This window comes from Denticeps clupeoides, unplaced genomic scaffold (genome assembly GCF_900700375.1).
Source record: "Denticeps clupeoides unplaced genomic scaffold, fDenClu1.1, whole genome shotgun sequence".
Lineage (NCBI taxonomy): Eukaryota > Metazoa > Chordata > Actinopteri > Clupeiformes > Denticipitidae > Denticeps > Denticeps clupeoides.
In genome coordinates, this window is record NW_021630084.1 from 142373 (window position 1) to 149265 (window position 6893).

Sequence of the window (6893 nt, forward strand, 5' to 3'; positions counted from 1 at the left end):
CCTAGTCGTGCCCAGGTCAGGTGGATCCTGTCCTCAAGGACTTGGTGTAATAAACCCGGTTTACTGGTCTGTATCATCCAGCCTGAGCTTCATTATCCTGCTCCCAGTTTTAGATAATTATTAAGGGAATTTAGTCCAATTTCATGGTTTAATACGTCTCTAATCTTTACGAGTCGTATATTAAACACCAGAACGTTTTGACTCTGACTTTGTTCAGTCCTTCATAAATTAACCAATCCAAGTTTCTGTAGTGTAGTGGTTATCACGTTCGCCTCACACGCGAAAGGTCCTCGGTTCGAAACCGGGCAGAAACAGCTTTTGGGGCAGTGGTGGTCTAGCGATTAAGGAAGCGGCCCCGTAATCAGAAGGTTGCCGGTTCGAATCCCGATCTGCCAAGGTGCCACTGAGCAAAGCACCGTCCCCACACACTGCTCCCCGGGCGCTTGTCATGGCCGCCCACTGCTCACTCAGGGTGATGGGTTAAATGCAGAGGACAAATTTCACTGAGTGCACCGTGTGCTGTGCCGCTGTGTATCACATGTGACAATCACTTCACTTAATCACTTAATAAATTAACAGTTTAAAAAGATAAAACTGAGCAGGAGAGAATTGACTCTTTTTAATCTTCAAAATCCCATCAGTTCAAGAGCAAGAGAAGTTCTGACAGGGAAAATAGGTGGGGGATGATCTGAAGACACCGGCATCACACACAAACACACACCTGCCATCCGCATCACTCACACACTGTACACAACACACACTGAGGTGGACCGGGTTGAGGTTGACTGGGCTGTGGTGGACCGAGCTGAGGTGGACTAGGCTGAGGTGGACCGAGCTGAGGTGGACTAGGCTGAGGTGGACCGGCCTGAGGTGGAACGGCCTGAGGTGGACAAGCCTGAGGTGGACAGGGCTGAGGTGGACCAATCTGAGGGGAACCGGGATCAGGTGGACCGGCCTGATGTGGACAGGGCAGTTGATTTGTTCCTCTCCTTCTTTTCCATGTTCCTCTGTGTTAGTGCTCCAGACAGGTTCCCTGATGCCCCGAGAAACAGACGACCCCGTGGTGAACCCACCACATTGGGTCTGACATCCTCCTCTTCATCAGAGTGCCGTTTGAGTTGAGCGCAGTGAGGAGGGAGACGACTGACGCTCTTTGTTGAGAGAAAAGAGGGATGAGCACTGAGGAGGGAAAGGCAGGAAGCCCTTGAAACATTGAGAGGAGGAACTGTCACCGTTACACTTCTTCTGTGTGTTTTTACCCTTTTTGTTTTATATCTTTATTTATTTATTTGTTATTTTTGCTCGTTTTATCACTGGTGGGATTCACTGCAAAAAGTGCGACTTTGATCCTCTTCTCTTTCATGTCGACGTAAATGTGGGGATTACATTTCTGAATTTCAACTCATTTTACTGAGAAACACAGAGAGATGATGTGGCCGCCCTTCACATCTCAATCACCACAGAATCTGGGTCCAGGTGTCACCAGGTGACGGGGCGTGGCCACCAGCCAATCAATGCTGGGTATGAAACGTACATGCTTCCTCTTGGGGAACTTTGTGGAGACTTTGCTCAGTGGCACCTCAGTGGCACCTTGGCGGATTGGGACTGGAACCGGCAACCTTCCTTACCCGCTAGGCCACCCCCGCCCCGACATTCAATGAGCGTTACATGATATGTGGGAAATAACTGCAAGTGAACACATCGCCGTCTTCATGCCATGGAGAGGGGAACAGAAGACCAGAATTTGATTAATTTTAAATAGCCTCCTGTCTGATGGTGTTCATACGTGGTGTTCTGTACGGCAATATAAATAATGAACAGGGTGATGAAAACACCTCCACTGCAGCATCACAGTCCATGTCGGCTTTGCCATCATTCCTCACCACATGGACCTTCTCCACCCCTGAAGCTGAGGAACAGAGAGGCAGGTCTCATGGATCAGAAGTTGAATAAAAGCAGCAGCACCCTTCCATCTCCACAGGGCACCAGGGTCAATATGAAGAGGCAGGACATCGTCCCCACAGAGCTGGAAAACCTGTGTTTAGAACCACTTGGGGAAATAACGAGTGAAACTTTTATCTGGAACACACACACAAGGACTTAGAAGACTGGAGACAATAAAGAGTGTGTACTTTAACACACACACACACACACACACACACACTGTGACACTCCTGTTTCCTGTTGTTGAGACGCGGCTCCACACCAGAACAAGACGTGTCCCACATGAAGACAGGAACTTTCTGGAGGCTCCTGAACTCTGCAGTGATGAGCAGGTGTGTGAGGATGAGGGGTGGGGGCAGGATGGAGTAAAACGCAGCAATAAAAATGATGCATGACGTGTCAATACGGGCCCGGAGTGATTCATCACCCCACATTCCGCGACTGCTTTAATCCACTTCCACTTCCTGTTTTATTACATAAACACACATCGACTAATGAGCCGAGAGGAGCTGCAGAGGAACCTGCAGAGGAACCTGCAGCAGGACGTAGCTGATCTCAGATCTCACGTTTCTTCAAGCGAGGAGGGGAATCTTCACACGTGGACATGAAGTCGTTCATTACTCCTCGCTCAGCCTCACTCATTAATGACACTCCTCAGACGCCTGCTGTCTCGTCCAATCGAGTAGCTGTCTCACACGTCCATCCTAATCGTCCAACATTAACATGTGGATGGAGCTGAGGGGATTTGGGAGACGTCCTGCTGAGTGGCACACAGATCCTGGTGTGATATTTTCTCCTCAAAGTGACATCGGGGGCTGCAGGAAATGCAAATGGGCGCGGTGAGGAGGGCCGGGGTGATGTCCGCCCTGACGTGGGAGTGGCAGCGTCTGTGACAGGGGTCGACCTGCTCGCCAAGTCACATCCTCTGACTCACAATCAGGCGGCGGCGCCGACCCCTCGTCCAGCTGCAGCCCGGTCCCACTCACATTCACCACCGAGCACCACAAGCATGAGAGCAGAGCTCCTCAGGAGACACGCTAGGAATAACTGGAGGAACTGCAGGAAGCTGCTGAGGGTCTCCAGGTGTGATGCTGGTGTAGATGAAGCGGGACATCTCCAGACAACGCGGAGGAATGAGCGGAGTGGCCGGTGTTATCTTCTGCTGACAGTAATCAGACTTTAATTGGCTTGGTAAACAGTGGGGAGATTTGTTGTAGGGACACCCAGAGTGCCCGGCGTCCTTCAGCTTTTCCCGCTTCCTGCCGCTGACGGATGAACTGATTAAACCGCCGCCGTCTTGTTACTGTGCCAGAGAATAATTAATTGCGAGTAGGGGTGACAATCCCCGAGCTCAAATTGTTTATTTATCGGGGGTGGCGGCCGGCGGTGCCCTGCATGGGAAAGAGAAAAGTGGCTCCGCCCACATTCCTCCCAGGCCATTTAACCTTGACCCAGTTGGCCCAGTTTGGACTCAATGTGTTCCGTCAAATGGTTTATAATTAGAGTCGTGGATGCTGAGACATTTTACATTTACAGCATTTACCAGACACCCTCATCCAGAGCGCCTTACAAGGGACAGTCCCCCTGGAGACACGATGGTAGTAAGTGGTAGTAGTTACGTGGAATAGAGTAAGAGTCCACATCAAACACACCTTAAACATTAATACTAAAGATTAATAACTTTGATATGATGTGTAAGTTGAGTTTAATCAAATTAACAAAATGAAGCCTGAATTAAATGATGAAACCTTTTTTTCGGCGTCCCCTGCTGCAGAAAAGGCCTGTTCAAATCCCCTCAGGTCCAATCAGCATCATAATCACCAGAACAGCAGAAGTTGGGTCCTCCAAATTTTTTGGTTTAGCCATAATGATGAATAACGTTCTGCATAAATCAGAGATGCCATATTTCTCTTTTCAGAGAAGCCAGTTCTGCGCATTACTCTCTGTGGTCGTCCCTGACAGTCGTCCCACCCACAACAGAGCTGAAGATCAGGTTTTTTTCTAGTTTTTATATATATATATATATATATATATATATATATATATATATATATATATATATATATATATATATATATATATATATATATATATATATATATATATATATATATATATATATATATATATATATATATATTTGCACTATGGGGGGTCAGTGTGAAACAGCATTTCAATACACTTATACTGTGCACACTGCTGGACTGACAGACAGATCTCTCTGAAGAAACAATTCAAACTGTGGCTGATCTGAGCTGAGTTTATATCATGGATGGTGACATTCCTGAAAATAAAGAGCTTACATTTACAGCATTTACCAGACGGCCGTATCCAGAGCGACTTACAGTCAGTAGTTACAGGGACAGTCCCCCCCTGGACACACTCAGGGTTAAGTGTCTTGCTCAGGGACATGATGGTAGTAAGTGGGGTTTGAACCTGGTTCTTCTGGTTCATAGGTGAGTGTGTTACCCACTAGGCTACTACCAGATCTTCACTGTAGCAGCTCGTAACCAGGTTCTGCAGGGACGTTTGGTAGAACACAGACTATCAACAGTTACGTCCCGTGGTCGTGTGATGTGATGTCTCTGTTTACTTTTTAGTAGGAGGAGCCTGTCATTCCTGAACTTCTCCATGTCTGATGCTGATTCGCGTTCCGGTCGGAGCAGGGGAATTTAAAGATGCCGTGGGTCTGAGGAGAGGAAGGAGAAAAACATGAGTCTGACAGACGCCCTTCCGCAGCAGTTCTTATTCACCTGATGACATTGATGACTTTGTTTTCATCTTCATGTCATATCTTCTTTTTGTTTTATTAAAATTGTTAAACGCATTTGAAGTGTTTCCTTTCTTATTTATGCTCATGTCCTAGACCAGTATGTAACATCAACACAACAGGTCTGAAGGCATCAAGAGACCTTGATTTCAGGGTAAAGAACCCAATTGAGAAGTTCACTGGAGCTTCGCCATCTCTTTCTCTGGGTGACCAGTCTGGTTCCTAGAGAAAGATTCTGCAGGAACTCAAGATGTCTTCAGGCGAGAGCTTAGAAGAACCTGCATGTAAACCTGATGTAGATGTGTCTTCCCAGGTCATACTTATGAATATGCATCTTTGTTTATGTCAAACTTTTCAATTGTGAACTAAACTGCAGATTCAAGCACACAAAAAAACCAAAGTGGAGCAACATTTCTAATTCATGGTGGGGATTAAAATATTCATTATTTTCAAAATCTCCCTTTTTAAAAACAGAGACTCAATTGATCTCAACATTTTTTGAGGATCATCGGCAGCCAGAAGGAAAGCTTTTTGCATGAGGTAGGAACCAGTTTCTTCAAGATTTTTGTAAAGCAACTTGTCTTTGCCTGGCTGTTTGGATCTCCTCAGCTTCCAGCAGAGATATGTGGTCTTCTACTGTACAGCTCCACAGGTTCTGCATGTCCTGACAACACAAGCCGAACCATGAAGAGGTTCAACCTCTCCAGAACTCCAGCTACAGCAGGACTTCATCAGAGATGGGGTGGATTATTCCTGCAGATCATTCAGAAAACATCTGACAGACACTGAGGAGAATAATCTGAAAGCAGATGAAACTGAATTAAATTGTAAGCATTGCAAACTTCATCAAAGTTCTTTATCTTCAAATAAACACTGACTTCACACCAAAAGTTTTAATCAATAATCTCATCATATTGGTAACTGTGTCTATATTATTATTAAAACTGTCCTGATCACCAGGACACTTGAACAATTTCTGTCCGTGTCTCCTCTTAGTCTGTCGGGTGAAGACAGAAAGTGGAATGTCTGTGCATTTTATTGAATAACGTTTGTAGTGTGAGAAGATGATTACATCCCTGTGGTTCTGCTCTCTGTCCCGCTGTCCTCCTCACACTCGTTCTGCAGTGGGACGTGAAGAAGCCAACAGTGACATCTGCTGCTGGACTTCCAGACATGAGCAGCAGTCAGTAGAGGTTCCTCAGTCTTCTGCAGATTGACGGTCTCCTGGTGCAGGTGTGAATTGACCTCAGTCTTCTGAATCAGGAGTCATTACTGCTGAAGGGTTAAAGGGCGTTCACCTCTGAAGACCACCTCAACTTTCTGCATTTCAATGGACCCTCAGTACAAAGAGTCTCACACACTTTTGTTTTTAAGACAAAAGTCTTTTTTTATTTAAATTGATTTTATTTGATTTCTTTTCACCTGGCACCCAGGTACAGATCTTCTGATTCTATAGCCCATACTGTCCGTAGAAACTAAGACCACTCATCTGAAATAAAAAGAGGTGATGAAGGTTGGTGCAGACGTTCTTCTTGGTCTCTCAGTGCTTTTTAATGTCGATAAGTGTGTGTTGGCTTGTGTTGATTTGAAGTTTACTCTGCCAGCCACATCAGTTCTGCAGTGTACGCAGTGTGTGTGTGTGTGTGTGTGTGTGTGTGAGAACCCCCTCAGCACTTTTGCAATGGTGGAGCTGCATCCAGGGCATCCAGTCTGGCTGTGTCTTTAAACCCAAAAACGTCTACACAGTAGCTTTACAGAGAGTGTGTGTGTGTGTGTGTGTGTGTCCTCCCGTTCACCCCGAAACTCTCAGCCTCCACACAGCTTTGATGTTCCTCTGCAGACGCACGGCGGGGGTTGGAGTGGAGGGGCGGGTGACAGATCTTCAACAAGCAGCAGCTCAGGGAGGGGGAGGAGCTTCTGAAAATTTCATCAATGACTGACAGCCTGAGACACACACACACACACACACACGCAACAAACAAACAAGGAATCACACACTCAGAGCTGCTGTGTGTGTGAGCTGAACACACACATGCACACACACACAGCAGAACACAAACTTCTTGTTTCCATGGAAACAGACATGTTTCACGAACGGAGACCTGCTGCTGGGAAGTGGATGGAGAATAAACGGATTTAAAGCAGCATTTCAGATCACTGTGAGGACAACGGAGCTTCA

General features: G+C 46.3%; 1 non-coding gene across 1 annotated transcript; it reads left to right on the forward strand.

Moving 5' to 3' along the window:
- The first annotated feature begins 241 nt into the window (after positions 1–241).
- On the forward strand, positions 242–314 carry trnav-cac (transfer RNA valine (anticodon CAC)). Its single transcript has one exon. It is a non-coding gene; the product is annotated as a tRNA-Val (tRNA).
- The last annotated feature ends 6579 nt before the right edge of the window (positions 315–6893 follow it).